Here is a 20,726-nt window from a genome sequence, read left to right on the forward strand (position 1 = left end):
CACTCCATTTACATCAATAGATGTTAATCATCCAGAGAGAAAATAGTAAGGAAACACTGACCTTAAATGACACATTAGATCAGATGAGCTGATGTATATAGAGAAAGCATTCCACCCAAAAGCAGAATACACATTCTTTCAAGTGCACATGGAACATTCTCCAGGATAGATGACATACTAGGTCACAAAACAAATCTCAATAAATTTCAGGAAACTGAAATTACTCAAAGCAGCTTTTCCAACCACAAGACCCTCAGACTAGAAATCAACTATAAGAAAATAGCTGTGAATACAATATCCATTAAACTAAACAATATACAACTAAACAATCAATCATTCACTAAGAAATCAAAGAAAAGAAATTTTTTTAATTCCTGAAGACAAATGAAAACAAAAACACAATATTCCAAAATCTATGTGACATAGCAAAATCAGTTCTCAAAGGGAAGTTTATAGAGATATAAGCTACTTCAGGAAACAAGGAAAAAAACTCAAATAAACAACCTAACCTTTCACCTACAGGAAAAAGGAGAACAAACAAAACCCAAAGTTAATAGAGATAAAAGCTACTTCAGAAAACAGGGGAAAAAACCTCAAATAAACAGCCTAACCTTTCACCTACAGGAAAGCAGAGAACAAACAAAACCCAAAGTTAATAAAAGAAAAGAAATCATAAAGATCAGAGCAAAAATAAATGAAATAAAGACTAAAAAAGCAAGACTGAAAAGATCAGTAAAACTAAGAGCTGTTTTTTGGAAAGATAAACAAAGTCAATAAACCTTTAACCACATTCATTAAGAAAAAAGAGAGAAAACTCATATCAATAAAGTAAGAAATGAAGGAGAAATTCCAACCAATACTACAGAATTACAACCATAAGAGATTTAAAAATAATATGCCAATATAATGGACAACCCTAGTGCAATTTAGTAAATAATTTAAAAAACTCACAACAAACAAAAGTCTGGGACCAGATGGCTTCACGGGTGAATTCTGTTGAACATTTAGAAAAGAATTAACATCCAACCCTTTCAAAATATTCCAAAAAACTAGAGAGGAAGGAATGCTTCCCAACTCATTCTACAAGGCCAGTATCAGCCTGATGCCAAAATCAGACAAAGATAACACACAAAAATGGAAATTACAGGCCAATATCACTGCTGAATGAAGATGCAAAAATCCTCAACAAAATATAAACAAGCCTAATTCAATCATATAGTAAAAGGATCATGCATCATGATCAAGTGGGACTTATCCCAGATATGCAAAGATGATTCAATATCCACAAATCAATCAATATAATATACCACCTTAACAAACTGAAGAATACAAACCATATAAACAACTCAATAGATTCAGGAAAGGAAAAGATTTTGACAAAATTCAATATTGATTTACAATTTAAAAAATCTAAACAAAAGGGGTATAGAGGGAACATACCTCAACCTAATAAAATCCATGTATGACAAGCCTACAGCTAACATCATACTCATTGGTGAAAAGCTGAAAAGTATTTCATCTAAGATCAGGAACAAGATAAGGATGTTCAGTCTCTCCACATTTATTCAACTTAATAGTAGAAGTCTAGCCACGGCAATCAGACAAGAAAATGAAATAAAAGGAATCCAAATTGGAAAGGAAGAAATAAAACTGTCACTGATGACATGATGACATGATAGTACATACAAAAAATCCTAAAGACGTCACCAAAAAACTACTAAAACATCTCAATGGATTTAGTAAAGTTGCAGAATACAAAATTAATATACAGAAATCTGTTGAATTTCTATACAGGAACAATGAACTATCACAAAGAGAAATGAAGAAAGCAATCCCATTATTTCACAATTGCATCAAAAATAATAAACTACCTCAGAATAAATCTATCTAAAGGAGGTAAAAGACCTACACTCAGAAAGCTATAAGATATTTATGAAAGAAACTGAAGATGACACAAACAGATAGAAAGATATATCACGCTCATGGATTGGAAGAATTAATATTGTTAAAATGACCATACGACCCAAAGCAACCTACAGATTTAATGCAATCCTTATCAAAAATGACAGTGGCAGTTTTCATAGAACTAAAATAATTCTAAAATTTATATGGAAATACTAAAGACTCCAAATAATCAAAACAATCTTGATAAAGCCAGAGGTATCATGCTCCCTGGTTTCAAATTATACTACAAAGTTACAGTAATCAAAGAAGTATGGCACTGGAGCAAAAACAGACACCTAGATCAATGGAACAGAATAGAGAGCCCAGGACTGAACCTACCCATGTACAATCAATTAATAATACAACAATGGAGGCAAAAATATATAATGGAAAAAAATACAGCCTATCAACAAATGGTGTTGGAAAAACTAGATAGCTACATACAAAAGCATCAAACTGGACTACTCTCACACACCATACAAAAAAATATATTCAAAATGGATTGAAGACAAATATAAGACCTGAAATGATAAAAATTCTGGTAGACAACATAGGTAATAATCTCTTTGACATCAATCTTAGTAGTTTTTTGGATATATGTCCACAGAGAAGTGAATTAAAAGCAAAAATAAGCAAATAAGACCACTTTAAACTAAAAAGCTTCAGCACAGCAAAGGCTGCCCACAGAATAAGAGAAGATATTTCCAAATGATATATCCTATAAGTGGTTAATATCCAAAAATACACAAAGAACTCATACAACTCAACATCAAAAAAAACAAACAGCATGATTAAAAAATGGGTAAAAAACCTAAATAGACATTTTTCTAAAGAAGACACACAGATGGCCAACAGGCATATGAAAAGATGCTCAACATCTCTAATCATCAGGGAAATGCACATCAAAACCACAGTGAGATATTACCTCACACTTGTCAGAATGGCTATTATCAAAATACAATAAATAACAAGCATTGATAAGGATGTGGAGAAAAAAACTCTCATGTACTGTCAGTGTGAATGGAAATTAGTACAGTCCCTATGGAAAACAGTATGGAAGTTTCTTAAAAAATTAAAAATAGAATCACCTTATGTATGACCCAGCAATTTTACTCCTGAGTATTTAGCCCAGGAAGACAAAAACATATATTTGAAAAGATATATCCACCCCTATGTCCACTGCTGGACATGGAACAACAGAGTGGTTCCAAATAGGAAAAGGAGTATGTCAAGGCTGTATATTGTCACCCTGCTTATTTAACTTATATGCAGAGTACATCATGAGAAACGCTGGGCTGGAAGAAGCACAAGCTGGAATCAAGACTGCCAGGAGAAATATCAATAACCTCAGATATGTAGATGACACTACCCTTATGGCAGAAAGTGAAGAGGAACTAAAAAGCCTCTTGATGAAGGTGAAAGAGGAGAGTGAAAAAGTTGGCTTAAACCTCAACATTCAGAAAACCAAGATTATGGCATCTGGTCCCATCACTTCATGGGAAATAGATGGGCAAACAGTGGAAACAGTGTCAGACTTTATTTTTGGGGGCTCCAAAATCACTGCAGATGGTGACTGCAGCCATGAAATTAAAAGACGCTTACTCCTTGGAAGGAAAGTTATGACCAACCTAGATAGCATATTCCAAAGCAAAGACATTACTTTGCCAACAAAGGTCTGTCTAGGCAAGGCTATGGCCAGTGGTCATGTATGGATGTGAGAGTTGGACTGTGAAGAAGAATTGTGCTGAAGAATTGACGGTTTTGAAGTGTGGTGTTGGAGAAGACTCTTGAGAGTCCCTTGGACTGCAAGGAGATCCAACCAGTCCATTCTAAAGGAGATCAGCCCTGGGTGTTCTTTGGAAGGAATGATGCTGAAGCTGAAACTCCAGTACTTTGGCCACCTCATGCGAAGAGTTGACTCATTGGAAAAGACTCTGATGCTGGGAGGGATTGGGGGGAGGAGGAAAAGGGGACGACAGAGGATGAGATGGCTGGATGGCATCACCAACTTGATGGATGTGAGTTTGAGTGAACTCCAGGAGTTGGTGATGGACAGGGAGGTCTGGCGTGCTGTGATTCATGGGGTCGCAAAGAGTCGGACATGACTGAGCAACTGAACTGAACTGAACTGACGTCCACTGCAGCATTATTTACAGTAGCCATGATACGGAAGCAACCTAAATGCCTATCAATAGATGAAAGGATAAAGAAGATGTGGTATTTATATACAATGGAATATTATGCAGGCATTAAAAACAATGGAATCTTGCCATCTGCAACAACATAGATGAAGCTAGGTATTATGCTAAGTGAAATATCAGGCAGAGAAAGACAAATACTGTATGATTTCACTTATATATGGAAGCTAAAAAACAAAACCAGTGTATAAACATAAAACAGAAACAGAGTTATAGATTCAGAGAAAAGCAGTTGTCAGAGGAGAGTGAGTTGAAGGATAGGTGAGGGAGATTAAGAGGTACAAAATTCCAGTTGCAAAATAAATATGCAAATGCATGTAAAATATACAGTGTGGGGAACAGTCAATAATTATGTAATATCTTTGTGTACTGATGGCATCTAGACCTATCATGCTGATAATTTTGTAACATGTAGAAATAATGGATCAGTATGTCATATAACAGGAACTAAGATACTGTTGTTGTAGAAAACCCATCAACCAAAACCAAACCCATATAAAAAGAGATCAAATTCGTGGTTACCAGAGGCAGGGGTTAGGGCTTCCCAGGTGGCTCAAGTGGCAAAGAACCTGCCTGCCAATGCAGGAGATGCGGGTTTGATCTCTGGTTAGGGATGATCCCCAATGGAGGAAACGGCAACCCACTCCAGTATTCCTGTCAGGATAATCACATGAACAGAGAAGCCTGGTGGACAACAGTCAATGGGGTTGCAAAGAGTTGGACATAACTGAGCATGCACAAACAAACAAGAGGCTGGGGGTAGAGAAAGAGGGAACTGGATAAAGGCAGTCAAAAGGCATAAAGTTTCAGTTATAAGACAAATAAGTATTAGGAATATAATGTACAATGTAATAAATATAATTAACACTGCTGTATGTTACATATGAAAGTTGAGAGTAAGTCCTAAGAGTTCTTATCACAGAAAAAATATTTTTCTATTTAATTTTGTAACAATATAAGATGTTGGACTTTCACTAAACTTACCAGTGTAATTGTTTTATGATGTATATAAGTCAAATGATTATGCCATACACTTTAAACTTAAACATTGCTATATGTCAATTAAATCTTAATAAAATTGGAAAAAAAATACCCTGTAATAAAATAGGTTAAAAAAAGAAGAAGAAAGAATTTAAAGGAAAGTAAACCATAGAATGTTGGTAGTATTAGACTCTTAGATTTGGAAGTGACCTCAAGCTGATAGTCAGCTGAGAGCAAGGAGAGGTGGTTCCTTCAGCTAACCATTCGATAGCTGCCTAATCCCACCAAGCAACTTACCAGCCCCACCACTGTCAATCAATGATCCCCACTGGATCATGCAAATGACCTTGCCTTAAAAACTCTCCACCCCAGCCCTCCAGGGCCATTTGCCTTCCTTGGTATGGCCCACTTCACTCTTGAGGAGTTCTCTCTGTTCTTTCTTTGTGTATGCTTAGTCACCTCCAACTTTTCGCCACCTATTCTTTCTTTTCTTACTGTTAGTAAACTTTCTTGCAATGGGTAAAACCTTACATTCTTCTTTGCATCCTTAACAAGAACCAAGGCCCAAAGGAGGAAGGGTCTCCAGATTTTCCTACTAACAAAAGCATTATCAACTTATAAATGAGGTAACAGGCTCATTGAGATTCAGTGACTTGCCTGAAGTTTCATAGGTACTGGAAGTTGAAGGAATACACCAACGTAGCCTCAGGTGTAATCTTCATTGACACTAGTCCAGTCTTTTCTGAAGGGGTCTAATTCCAGGCTGACATAGATAAGATGTTTGCAATCTTTTTCTTTTCTGTGAGTGTCAGATAGTAAATATTTTAGGCCTTATGAACCACAACCAGTCTTTGTTTCATTTTTATTTTTTTATTGTAACCATTTACAAAAGTAAAAATCATTATTAGCTCAAGCTCCAGTTAAAAGCTGAAGGCTGAATTTGTTCCCTGGACCAGCAGTTTGCCAGTCTTTGTTATGGGTCAGAAAGTGTTGGTCAATATACTTTTTACTGACCCAGAGCAAAGTTTAAAAATAGGGTAATGTAGTGAGCCAAGTTCATTCAGTTTAAAGAACTGCCCTCTGCTCTGAGTTCATGTCCTTCCTCCATTTTGAGGGAGAGAAAAGCATTAAAATCTTCTCTTTCTTATTGATGATATAGGTATTGATATAGGAATATTGATGAAACAGGTAGTTTTGTCTGTTTTTTATTATCTCAGTTAAAAAGAAAAAAACTAGTTACCTGTGTTCCCATAATTTAAAAGTATATATGTTTTTACCTCAAAGTCTAAAAGAGTCTTTGTGGGTATTTCCTGCTCCTAAATATAGTATTTTAGGTTGTTAGAGTGTTTCCAAATGCCATTTACAACTGAATGCAACACTTAACTTAGTCCTAAGAAACCCCAATTGAAGTCTGGCAATTATTTCAGAGACATCTTATGTTCCCTTTATTTGGATGATAGACTGTTCTTTTGTCCAAAGACTTAGGAGTTCAGGAACCAATATGACGTATGAGGTCAGTAAGAACCAATCTTGCTCTTACATAATGGAAATAGCCTTTCTCAAGACCAATCTCCACTGTTAAGGTGTCACATATGAAGAGAGATAATATTTTGCCCATATTTTCAACCTCCTACAGCATCAAGCACAGTCATGAGAACTACATTTTTTTTCTGATTGAATAAATAAACAAAATGATCAGAAGTTCAGAAGGACATTGGCAGGATTAATGCTTTTAGCAGAAATGAATTTAGAGAAATTTGAGGAATAGTTCAGGCTGAAATATATGTGTATTCCAGCTAGAAGAACAATTTGGCATCTTTTCAAAGCAATATCTAAAAAATATATGTTCAACACTTAACCAGAGGTAAGGCTAAGTGCTTAATGGCAAAAGACTGTATCATTTATTGATTGCTACATAACACATGACTCAGCAGGTTAAAACAACGTATATTATCTGGAAATAACGGTGGGTCAGGAATTGAGAAGAGGCTTAACTAGGTGTTTTCTAGCTCAGGGTTTCTCATGAGTTTGTAGTTAAGCTGTCAGTTGACACAGTTATTATATGAAGGTTTGACTAGGTTGGAGGATCTACTTCCAAAATGGATCACTCAAAAGAAGACTCAGTTCTTCATCATGTGGGCCTCTTCATAACATTATTTGAGTGTCCTCTTGGGATGGCAGCTAGCTTCCTCCAGAGCAAGTGATCCAAGAGAAGAGCAAGGAGAAAGTCACACCTTTTGTAACTGAGTCTTAGAATTGTTTCTCATGCTATAGCCTATTCATAAGAGGCAAGTTGCAAAGTCCCAGTCAACACTCAACAGATGAAATAGGGAAGATGGTAAGAACCACCCGTTCAAAGGAGGAGCATCAAAGAATTTGTCGATATGTCTCAAAACCACAGAAAATAAGAAGGAACAAGTATACTGCCGCTCTTCCATTGTTCTGAATAACTTAGCTTTAATCTCAAACTTGCATATACTATCATCACCGTCAAAGATAGTTTAGTATTCTTAGCATGCCCTATGGGAAGGAGGCTCCACCCACCAGCCTCAAGTAGTTAACCCAAATATTTCTTTTAGCTCATAAACATCAAACACCATCTATAAAACTTTCTCCATATAATAATATTTTCAGTGATATTTTAGTCTCACAATGAAGTCTATAAATGTCCTAAGTTAATGTACCAAAGAACTGCCTTGCTGAACTTTAGCTCTGACTAAAGGCAAAATATTATGGAAAATACTGGACTGAGTCTCTTAAAGGAACATTTCCTCAGTTCAGTCCAGTCACTCAGTCATGTCCAACTCTTGGCAACCCCATGGATTGCAGCATACCAGGCTTCCCTGTTCATCACCAACTCCCGGAGCCTGCTCAGCTCATGTCCATTGAGTCAGTGATACCATCCAACCATCTTATCCTCTGTCATCCCCTTTTCCTCCTGCCTTCAATCTTTCCCAGCATCAGGGTCTTTTCCAATGAGTCAGTTCTTCCCATCAGGTGGCCAAAGTATTGGAGCTTCAGCCTCAGCATCAGTCCTTCAACTGAATATTCAGGTTTGATTTCCTCTAAGATTGACTGGTTTGATTCTCCAACACCACAGTTTAAAAGCATCAATTCTTTGGCACTCAGCTTTCCTTATGGTCCAACTCTCATATCCATACATGACTACCAGAAAAACCATAGCTTTGACTAGACAGACCTTGGTTGGCAAAGTAATGTCTCTGCTTTTTAATACGCTGTCTAGGCTTGTCATAGCTTTTCTTCCAAGAAGCATCTTTTAATTTCATGGCTGCAGTCACTATCTGCGGTGATTTAGGAGCCCAAGAAAATAAAGTCTCTTAGGGTTTCCATTGTTTCCCCATCTATTTGCCATGAAGTGATGGGACTGGATGCCAGCTACGATCTTAAGCTTTCTGAATGTTGCGTTTCAAGCCAGCTCTTTCACTCTTCTCAAGAGGCTCTTTAGTTCCTCTTTGTTTTCTGCCTATGTAAGAACATTTCCTACAGAGGATGACTTTTTTTAAAAAAGCTCTACAGTATACACAACTTCTCACCTAAGAATTTTGCTGCATTATACCTAGTCCAGCAAATGTATACCAAAAAATTTTCTATAGGTGATACAGCTAATCACTTTGCTATATTTTGGAAATTAACACAATATTGTAAATCAACTATACTTCAATAAAATTTAAATCTTATTGTTTATTATTAATTGTCATCAGAAGTTTATCACTAAGCTTCTATATGAAATTATGTCTCATGAGATTCCAACATTTTCACTCTCACATTCATTCCGTGGCAGAGACACCAACCCTGAAAGCAGACAAGACTGGGTGTGACCTATGAATTTCAAATATACAAGGAAAAAGTTTCTGATTTAATACTGAAAAGTAATAAATTTGGTATCAGATTTACTGCCTGAAATAAAGTCACAAATTTTTGCTAAAAATAGCATGACATATCTTTCTGACCAAATTGGTATAGTGTAAGCCAGAAAAGTAGCATCTTTTCACACTGTATTATTGACTAATGTAAAACTATCATAAATCAGAATTTGTTACATGCAGCTGAACCTGCTCAATTCAATTAAATATAATGTGGAGTCTTGAATAAGGTATGAAAACAAATAATTGACACTAGCATAAAATTTTATGAAATTTGTACTTTAGTTAATAATACTGCATCACTTGTTAATTTCCTGTTCTTTTTTTTTTTTTTTTACAACATAGTGTTTCTTTATATTCTCAGAATTGGATTAGAAGTTTCAAGCCTCATTCAAATTTTTTTAAATCACTATGATAATAAATTTTCTAGACTTTTAGCAGTAATACTAGGTGCCAAAATACATGGAACTATATCAAAGTTTTGAGTGAATATAAATTAGAAACCTAGCATTCTACTCACCCTAAGGTCAAACAAATGGAATCAGATGTCATAAATGTTTTAAGCTAGGCAAAAATTCATAAATTTTCTAAAATATATATATTAAGAATTATATTATATATATATGTATACAAAAGCTTTTCTTTTACTCTTGATAAAGGCTTGAGAAAGAATAACAACAACAAAAAAGGAGACAGAGAAATTGGAAAACAAGCTAAATGAAAAGGGAGAACTGAATATGAAATAGAAAAAGTGAAACAAACTAGATAAAAGTAAACAATCATCATATAGTCCAGTTGTTTCTAAACATGACTGCTCATTAGACTAATACAAATATTTTCTAATTTTCCTTGTTATGGCCTCTCAGATACATCTACCATTTAAAAGTGGACATTTAATTCCAATACATGGGATTTTGTTTAAAGTATCTTTAATATCAATTTTTTATTTTGATACTAATTTCTCATTTACATGCTTCCTTCTCTGCAATCACTCTCTGTGTTTTTTCAGTCTAACTTAATTGAGGCTTTCAATGGCTAAGGGGAAGATCTCTCTTGGTAAATGTCATATTGCACTTGAAAATATGTGGCTTATTTTCAAATATCTTTTGATATTGATTTCTAACATAACTCCACATTGATAAGAGAACAAACTCTGTATGACTTATATACCTTTAGGTTATGAAATTTTTGCACCTTTGTTTATATCCCTGGATATGTTCCAGGGTCTCCCTAGTTTACAGTCTATGGGAACTTGAATAGAACTTGTATACTACTGTTGTGTGAAAATTGTATAAATCTTAATTATGTTGAATTGGTTCGTAGTGCTTTTCAGGTCTACTATATCCTTCTACTTCCCCATATATTCATTCTATTAATTTCTGAGATTTTTATATTGAAACCCCAACTAAAAATCTTAATTTATCTACTTAAAAAATAACTGTAATATATGGTAATACGTAGGACTATTTAGGAACTATATGTAACTTTGTCTGGTATTCTCTAAGTCTCCTGGAAATGTGTTATACTTTCACAATTAAAAAAAAGTTTTTAAAAATCAAACATTCAATGACTGACAGGAAAAAAATAAAATAAGACTAATGTAAACCAAGGGCTTCCCTCATAGCTCAGTTGGTAAAGAATCCGCCTGCAATGCAGGAGACCCTGATTCAATTCCTGGATCGGGAAGATCCCCTAGAGAAGGGATAGGCTACCCACTCCAGTATTCTTGGACTTCCCTTGGGGCTCAGCTGGTAAAGAATCCACCTAGTAAAGAATCCCCCTGTAATGCGGGAGACCTGGGTTCTATCCCTGGGTTGAGAAGATTCCCTGGAGAAGGGAAAGGCTACCCACTCCAGTATTCTGGCCTGGAGAATTCCACGGACTGGATAGTCCATGGGGGTCGCAAAGAGTCAGACATGACCGAGCAACTGAACTGAACATAAACCAAAAGTTGAAAAATTTGGTTCTTTGCTTAAGTAACTTTGGGTGGTGAATTACATAACTTATCAGCATTTACCATCGCTATAACCCCTTCCTTTTTATTTTCCTTTGTATTTACAACTGTTTTTATGGGTACTTTTTAATATATCTTATTATAGAAATTATTATTCAAACATTACACTTATGATTTTTCATTATTTTTACAAAACAAATAATATCTTAGTTCATTCAGGCTGCTACAATAAAATACCACAGGCTGAGCTTATAAAGAACAGAAATTTATTTCTCATCGTTCTGGAGGCTGAGAAGTCCAAGATCAGGGTGCTGGCAGATTCAGTGTTCTAATAAGATTTTGCTTCCTGATTCATAGATGGCCATGTTTTCCCTGTGTCCTCACAAGGCAGAAGTGGGGAGAAAGCTCTCTGGGTCTCTCTTACAAGGACTTTAATCCCATTTACAAGGTCTCTACCTTCATGACATAGCCACCTGTGTCAAAGGCCCCATCTCCAAATACCATCATATTGGGGATTAAGCTTCAGCATGTGAATTTTGCTGGGACACAGTCAGTTTACAGAAGACAGCAAGGGGGAAAAGTGTTATTTCCTAGAGCTGCACTCAGTCATGTCCAATTCTTTGCGACCTCATGGACTGTAGCTTGCCAGGCTCCCCTGTCTGTGGGAGTTTTCTAGGCAAGAACACTGGAGCAGCTTGCCATTTCTACTCCAGGGGATACAGGGATTGAACCCACATCTCCTCAGCAAGTGGATTCTTTACCACTGTGCCACCTGGGAAGCCCTATTTCCTAGTGCTAAGTCATTTCAGTCATGTCCAACTCTTTGCAACCCTGTGGACCATAGCCTGTCAAGTTTCTCTGTCCATGGGATTCTGCAGGCAAGAATACTGGAGTTGGTTGCCATGCCCTCCTCCCAGGGATCTTCCCAAACTAGGGGACCCTTGTCTCTGGTATCTCCTGCATTGACAGGCAGGTTCTTTACCACTTACTCCACCTGGGAAACCCCATTTTGTAGTAGCTCATCTATTTAATATGACTGAAGAGGTTATACAGTTCAGACTTGAGCTCTCCCTCAGTTTCACTCACCATGTTCTAAATTCAGAATATGTAGATAAGACATTTTTCATACAGGCTTTGGGAATTTATTGAACACAAAACCACATAATTTCAGTATTTACTTTTAGATATGTACTTAGCATTACTGATGATTAAATACCATGTTTCCATATTTAATTTCACATTTTTCTTTCAATCTCCTAGTTTCACATCTCTTCTATCACCAGAAAACTACAGGTAGCAGAGTAAGAAAAACTGGCAATGAAATGAAATTTGTGGGAATTTTTCTTTTTTTAATTTATTTTTTAATTGGAAGAAAATTACTTTACAAAGTTGTGTAGGTTTCTGCCATACAACACACAGTTCAGTTCAGTCACTCAGTTGTGTCCAATTCTTTTTGACCCCATGTACTGCAGCATGCCAGGCTTACCTGTCCATCACGAACTCCCAGACCTTGCTCAAACTCATGTCCATCAAGTCAGTGATGCCATTCAACCATCTCATCCTCTGTCATCCCATTCTCCTCCTGTCTTCAATCTTTCCCAGCATCAGGGTCTTTTCCAATGAGTCAGGTCTTCACATCAGGTGGCCAGGTCTTCACATAAGATAGCCAAAGTATTGGAGTTTCAGCTTCAGCATCAGTTCTTCCAATGAATATTCAGGACTGATTTCCTTTAGGATGAACTGGTTGGATCTCCTTGCAGTCCAAGGGACTCTCAAGAGTCTTCTCCAACACCACAGTTCAAAAACATCAATTCTTCACTGCTCAGCCTTCTTTATAGTCCAACTCTCATATCCATACATGACTACTGGAAAAACTATAGTTTTGAATAGACAGACCTTTATCAGCAAAGTAATGTCTCTGCTTTTAAAATATGCTATCTAGGTTGGTCATAATTTTTCTTCCAAGGAGCAAGGGTCTTTTAATTTCATGGCTGCAGTCACCATCCGCAGTGATTTTGGAGCCCAAGAAAATAAAGTCTCTCACTGTTTCCATTGTTTCCCCATCTATTTGCCATGAAGTGATGGACCAGATGCCATGATCTTCATGTTCTGAATGTTGAGTTTTAAGCCAACTTTTTCACTCTCCTCTTTCACTTTCATCAAGAGGCTCTTTAGTTCTTTTTCACTTTCTGCCGTTAAGGGTGGTGTCACCTGCATATCTCAGGTTATTGACATTTCTCCCGGCAATCATGATTCCCCCTTGTGGTTCATCCGGTTGGCATTTCTTATGATGTACTCTAAATGTAAGTTAAATAAGCAGGGTGACAATATACAGCTTTGACATACCCCTTTCCCAATCTGGAACCAGTCCGTTGTTCCATATCCGTGTAATGTCCTGTTCTAACTGTTGCTTGTTGACCTGCATACAGGTTTCACAGGAGAGAGGTCAGGTGGTCTGGTATTCCCATCTCTCTAAGAATTTTCCAGTTTGTTGTGATCCACACAATCAAAGCTTCAGCATAGTCAATGAAACAGAAGTCATTCGTCACTTCCACCACTGCATAATTGTAAGGGATTTGATTTAGGTCATACCTTAACGGTCTAATGGTTTTCTCCACTTGCTTCAAAAAGTCTGATTTTTGCAATAAGGAGTTCATGATCAGAGCCACAGTCAGCTCCTGGTCTTGTTTTTGCTGACTGTATAGAGCTTCTCTATCTTCAGCTGTAAATAATATAATCAGTCTGATTTCAGTATTGACCATCTGGTGATGTCCATATGTAAAGGCATCTCCTGTGCTGTCAGAAGAGGGTGTTTGCTATGAGCAGTGCCTTCTCTGGGCAAAACTCTGTTAGCCTTTGTCCTGCTTAATTTTGTACTCCAAAGCCAAACTTGCCTGTTACTCCAGGTATCTCTTGACTTCCTACTTTTGCATTCCAGTCCCCTATGATGAAAAGGACATCTTTTTTTGGTGTTAGTTCTAGAAGGTCTTGCAGGTCTTCATAGAACCATTCAACTTCAGCTTTGTCAGCATTAGTGATTGGGGCATAGACTTGGATTACTGTGATATTGAATGGTTTGCCTTGAAAATGAACAGAGATCATTCTGCCATTTTTGAGATTGCCCCCAAGTATTGCATTTCGAACTCTTCTGTTGACTATGAGGGCTACTCCATTTCTTCTAAGGGATTCTTGTCCATAGTAGTACATATAATGGTCATCTGAATTAAATTCATCCATTCTGGTCCATTTTAGTTCACTGATTCCTAAAATGTCGATGTTCACTCTTGCCATCTCCTATATGACTAGTTCCAATTTACCTTGATTCATGGGCCTAACTTTCCAGGTTCCTATGCAGTATTGTTCTTTACAGCATCGGACTTCCACCACCAGACACACCCACAACTGAGCATTGTTTCCACTTTGGCTCAGCCTCTTCATTCCTTCTGGAGCTATTTCTCCACACTTCTCCAGTAGCATATTGGGCACCTACTAACCTGCGGAGCTCATCTATCCTGTCATATCATAATAATCTATAAAAGACTTTTACTAACCTCTGTTAAACATATTAGCAAAAAAAAACTAATAAAGTTTAAACCACCATAAGTGTTTTTCCTGTTCTCAATGCTTATCACGACAATTTACCTTACAGGTCAAATTATGAATAATTTAACAAACTTACTTTGAAGGAAGTAATAGTGGAAACCAAACTGCTCTATATTAAAGAACTTTAAACCTAAGAAAATGAGTTTTGCTTGCAATTCAATTATAAATGATAGGACTTTGAAAATAAAACCTCAGGCAATGATTTCTCCAGACTCACGAATTTCACAATTATCATATGGAAGCCATCGGTTAGAAAGCAACCAAATCAACTAGGACAGTAACAGATCCATATCATAAGTGCTCAATGTTCTTGTTGAATTATTACAAAGACTGACTTATAAAATCTGATGAAGTTAGGCTTTTAGCTCTGACATTAAGATCTTTAACTCATTCAGGGCTCATCATTTCAATAAAATACCTCAGGTCACAAGATATGAGTTTACATGTTATGATCTTTAATAGAAACATTATTTAGAACAGGAATTTACAGAAATGAAACTGGTAGGACACTGAAAAACCATTCAGTTGGCCAAATCATGAAAAATAAAATCTTATATCTAAAGTTTCAAAATTTAATTTCCTCATAAGAAATATTTTTTCTTTAAATGAAATTTTTTCATATATACTATACCTTATTTAGACTACAGTCAAGTCAGACTGAAAACCACTCTACAATATTTGTCTAATCAATCTACTAAAGAGAAAAAGTAATTTAAAAAAAAAAGCAGTATAAAAATCAGAACAAAAAGTCCACAAGAAGCTGCAAACACAAGGTTATTTTAAACACTTCATTGAGCATCTTAATTAGAGGTTCTATACTGCCTTGATTTGACCTTTTCTATTCTCTTTTGGATAACCTCATCTACTCTTATAATTTCAAATATCATCTTATATGTTAATTACCTTCAAACATGTACTCCAGCTATCACTTCTTTCCTGCTGTGTTAATCTGTATTTCTCTTCCCACAGGGCAACATCTTTAAGGGGTTTACAGTTTCATTTAAAAAAAATACAGGCATGTAAAAAAATTATGGAAGTGTTATAAACATTAATAATATCAATGTGTATAAGGTACTGTCAGTATAAAAGAAAGATAGACAGGAAAAGCTTCATAGAGAAAATAACAGAAGTAGACATTTAGGGGAAGAAGTAACAGAAGGGGAGGAAATAGACTATCATTGTAGTGAGTCAAGCTCCTGAGTCATGTATCAGCCTACAAGACAGTTCCTTAAAACATGGGCACTGGAGTACAAGTGGGAAATGGCCAGAAACCATAAAAGGACCAGACAAGGGAGGGTGTTACTTATTATACTTGGAAATTTAAGTGTATTTCATATTTCTTATGCTTATTGTGAAGAAACAGAGAACGATTAAAGGGCTTTTAAGCAAAGGATAAACAGGATCACATTTGGATATAACAGGAAAAATGAGAGATTTTTCTGTTTTAATTCCTACTGCCTTCTAAATAGCAAGAGTGAAATCTGTTCTGCTGATCCCCTGAAGAGATTTGGCTGTACATATTTGGGAGTAGAAAGCTGGAAAAGCTGAACTGCTGTGCTTTCCAGGGGAAGAAGGAATTCCTTAGAACAACTGTGGGGAAGTGGGACAGAAGTGAGAGAAGCCAGCAAAATAGCCAAAGGCAGTGTCCCTATATTTTCCAAAAAGTACTCACTAACAAACACTTTCAGTCGTTGATTTTTCACTTGTTTAGGTAGAAACTAAGCTTCAAGGTCATTCCCAGGCATTCCCAGTGCCCCCTGAGCAGACCTCAAAGATAGAGAAGACTATGAGAGTACTGTGACAGACAGACTTAGGGTGGCTCCCCACGTTCTTTACCTCTTCGTGTTCATATTTCTGGAGATCAGGCCCCTGTAGGTGTGGGCAGGATCTGTAACTCGATTATAATAAATATACTATAGCAAAGGCTTTCACTCCCATGAATATACTGCTCTGTCTTGCTAGCAATGTCTCACTTTAAGAGACTCTCCGTGTTGGTTTGATGAAGTAAGCAGCCATGTTGGGCAAAGTGCACATGGCAAGTAACTGTGGGTGGCCTATCAGAGCTGAGGGCAGAATGAAGTGGGGCTCTAAGTTGTATAATCACAAACAAATACATTCTACCTGCAACCTGAGCAAGTTTGAAAGCAAGGTACTTTCCTAGTTGAGCCTTCAGTTGAGAACACAGCCAACTCTTTGTACTCTTATAAAACTCTAAGCAGAAGATCCAGCTAAACTGTGCCAGACTCCTGATAGTGAAACGACAAATGTATATTGTCTTAAGCCTCTAAAATTTGTGGTAATTTGTTATACAGCAATAGAAAACTAACACAAACAGTTAACAACTCCCCTTCTCCATCTCCCCTTTCACCAAATTGGCAGATATTTTCTAATCTTTGGCTTTAATATGATCTCAAAGTTATATAAACTTGGAAAAATCATGTCTAAAGTAGCTGAAAAGATGGATTAGAAGAGTGGAAAGTAGGGAGACAATGGCAATAGCCCAGGTAAGAAATGGTGAGGGGCTAAACCAAGTTAGAAAAAAAAGGAATAACAGCAGGTTTCAGGAGAAATATAATGAGACCATTTGGAACACACAGTAAGTTCAAGGTGTCCGTAGTACCTCCAAGCTTTGGTTCTAATTATGAGAGATGTTAGTTTTGATCTGGCAAAATTCACATTGTCCTGGACATAACAACAAAAACTGACAGTGCCTTTTCAGCCCTCACCATGTACTCTATACTTCACGGAGCTACTTTATGCTCCAGAAACAGAATATACATTCACGTTTCCATGTATTTGCTCATGCTATTCTCTTTGAATGAAATGCATTTCCCGATTGTGCATATTTATGAAAATCCAATTCACTTCTTAAAATTCAATTAAAATGTTCATATGCTTTATTAGAATGTAGGCTTCCTCAAGGACAGAACTTTTTGTTTAGTTCACAGATATATTTCAAAACTCCAAAATAATATCTGCCACATAGTAGTCATTCAGTAAATATCTCTTGAGTAAATGGATGAAGTCTTGGAATCAGTCATTCCTAATTCTCTCTCCAGTTACAGAGTAACTAGTGTATTCTGCATATTTAACAAATGCTTGTTGATAAGTAGTACAACCTCTATTATGTTTCTGAACAAATGAGGAAAATAAAATATAAATTTAATAGGAAAGATAATGGGTGTATATCTGAATTTTAGTTCTGCTGACTGCTGAACACTGTGGATAAATTGCTAGTTCACTACTGAACACATAGTATATGCAAGATGTGATTGGTGACTCAAAAGTCATTCCTAACCCTTCTCTCTTGCCTCCCTCTCATTAGAGAGGTGAAGTAGAAACTCATTTTCTGAGCCTCCTTTACAGCTATGGATAGCCATGTGACACCATTATGGTCAATTAACTGCAAGGAGAAAACTATTGGATAGATGATTTGACAAAGATAAATTTTTTCTAGTAAAGAGCTTTGCATCCATCTTGTGACTATGAAGAGAAGGCAAAGGGAATCACAGAGCTACCAACCGAAGCTCCCTTACATTAAGCTGCTAAACCAGTGCCAGCAAGCATCTATTCTGGATTTTTTTGTTATGTTAGACAAACAAGCTCCTCTTGCTTAAGATCTTTCAGTTTGTTATTTTGTAGCTGAAAATACTCCCAAACAAGTAGAGGAGGTTTAAAAGTTTGGATAATAATACAATCTGGTAAATAATGCTATGTAAGAAATGCCTTCAAAATGCCTGGTGAAATTATGGTTTTGAAAGTAGCGCCTATGTATCTTTTAAAAATATGCATCATAAGTTACACTATCTCGTATTTGACTGTGCTATCATAGTCTTCACTATCTCTTCTGTTAAACCTTATCCTGTGGACAACTGTGTCAAAATGAAGAAATTATGATTTCAACAGAGTCTGTTTCTCAAATCTGATTTCAGAGAAAGGTCTATTAAAATTAAAGAGACAGAACAAAGTAAAAATGGAAAATTAGGATTAGTGAAAATTTCAAGTTTATCCACCCAGAAATTTCAAAGTAACTATAGTCCAAAATAATAGAGCTGTTATCTACATTTTTCAAAAAGTTAAGCAAACTTTTTGATTTATAGACATTGCCAAAGATTGAGGTAGTAGTGACAGCATATTACATAATTTTGTTCCTATTTTTAAAACTCCAAACCATTTTACAGGACCAGTTCTAAGTTGTCTAATAAGTATAATGAGAACTCTGTGCTTTCTCTGTCACACTTGTCAAGTTTAATCAGAGCTTGAGTAGTGTTTGAAATTGCTTTTATAAATAAATAGTGTAGCCAATCACTAGTTCCTAGTATCGATGAACAAGTGAAGCAAAGAGGCAATAAGAAACTACCAGTGTAACAAATAATAATCTGGAAGACTTTCCAATAGATTTAAAAAGGAATCATTCATTAAAACTATTTGTAAGAAATTTATATCAATTGAATTACTCTACTATGAAGAGAAATCAGCATCATCCTTATTTTTTATTCACAGGCATTATTTAGTCAGGAAACATTTATAAGTGTTGAGCTGGGCCTGGATTTGGAGGACACACAGATGAAGAAGACAGAGTTCCTCTTCTGCAAGATGCTTTTCTTGTAGAGCAGCAGCCAGCCACACACATGCAAAAAGCCTCTAAACCACTTCCCAGTATTTCTGCTAAGGCTGCAACTACCAGAATCTAAGGGTAGAATATCCCAGGTGAATGGTTTTGTTTATGGAGATGTATTTAAATCCCTTACAGTGGAATGGTCCATGTTAGTCAGGCCTATAATGAGATAAATGTATCAAATTTAGCCACAGGTGATGGCTATAAGCACTAATGCAAAGTATCAAAACAAAAGAACTGACATAATGGAGTCAAACTGTACATTTGTTTTTTACTTTAATCAAGTATTTCTATTACTTTAAGGAATTAAAGTTAATGTTTCCTGATTTGAAACTTGTTTGTTTCTTTATAGTATCTTGAGAAACAAAAGGAATATACTTATTAGAATACCCTACCTTGCCTCTTGGCAGTACTCAGTTTTCAATGATACAACGTGTTTAGATCAGCTGTATGCAGGTTGATCATTCTTACAGAAATTGTAAGAATTACAATTAAAATGTCATTCTGGGTGATTATCGCTAAAAAGAAAATCACATCTTATAGTAAGATAATTAGAACTGGAATTCAAAAACTGTGAAGCTGAAAACATATCCACAAAAAGCCTTGGATAAGAATATTCATAGCGGAGTTATTAATAATAGAAGAAAGGAAGGAAGGAAGAAAGAATTCAAGTGTCTGTCACTAGGTAACTGGATAAACAAAGTGTGAGATTGTGGTGGTTTGAACGGCGGCTCCCAAAAAGATCTGTTCACCTGGAACATCTGAATGTGACCTTATTTGACAAAAATGACTTTTGCAGATATAATTAAGGATCCTGAGATGAGATGATCCTCAGTGAGGATGGGCACTAAATCCAATGACACTGTCCATACAAGAAATAGAAGAGAAGTAAGACAGAGGAAAAGGTTATGTGAAGACAGGGGCAGAGACTGGAGTTAAGCTGTCATGAGCCAAAGAACACCTGGGCCACCAGAAGCTGGAAAAAGCAAGGAAGGATTATCCCCCAGAGTCTTTAGAGGGAGGGAGCATGGCCCTGACAACACCCTGTGGCCTCCAGAGCTGTGAGAGAATAAATTTCCGTCATTTTAAGTCCTGAAGTTTTAGCCCTAGGAAGTTGTACATGCTAAAGTCCGCCAAACTCCTCTGTCCTTGGGTATTCTCCAGGCAAGAATACTGGAGTGGGTTGCCATGTCCTCCTCAAGAAGGCCCTAATATTCTGTAATTCTGCTGCTGCTACTGCTGCTAAGTCGCTTCAGTCGTGTCCGACTCTGTGCAACCCCATAGATGGCAACCCACCAGGCTCCCCTGTCCCTGGGATTCTCCAGGCAAGAACACTGGAGTGGGTTGCCATGTCCTTCTCCATTGTATGAAAGTGAAAAGTGAAAGTGAAGTCACTCAGTCGTGTCTGACTCCTAGCGACCCCATGGACTGCAGCCTACCAGGCTCTTCCATCCATGGGATTTTCCAGGCAAGAGTACTGGAGTGGGTTGCCATTGCCTTCTCCGTCTGTAATTCTAATTATGCTCGAAGGTATGAATTAGCAA

The 20,726-nt window shown here is 36.6% G+C and overlaps 2 pseudogenes; both read right to left on the reverse strand.

Annotated features, from left to right (window-relative positions):
• Window positions 1–20,726, reverse strand: part of LOC139185793 (craniofacial development protein 2 pseudogene) — a 181,320-nt pseudogene that overhangs the window by 127,461 nt on the left and 33,133 nt on the right.
• The window catches only part of LOC139185792 (craniofacial development protein 2 pseudogene), a 62,011-nt pseudogene that overhangs the window by 24,078 nt on the left and 17,207 nt on the right, over window positions 1–20,726 (reverse strand).

Source organism: Bos indicus, chromosome 11, assembly GCF_029378745.1.
Source record: "Bos indicus isolate NIAB-ARS_2022 breed Sahiwal x Tharparkar chromosome 11, NIAB-ARS_B.indTharparkar_mat_pri_1.0, whole genome shotgun sequence".
Lineage (NCBI taxonomy): Eukaryota > Metazoa > Chordata > Mammalia > Artiodactyla > Bovidae > Bos > Bos indicus.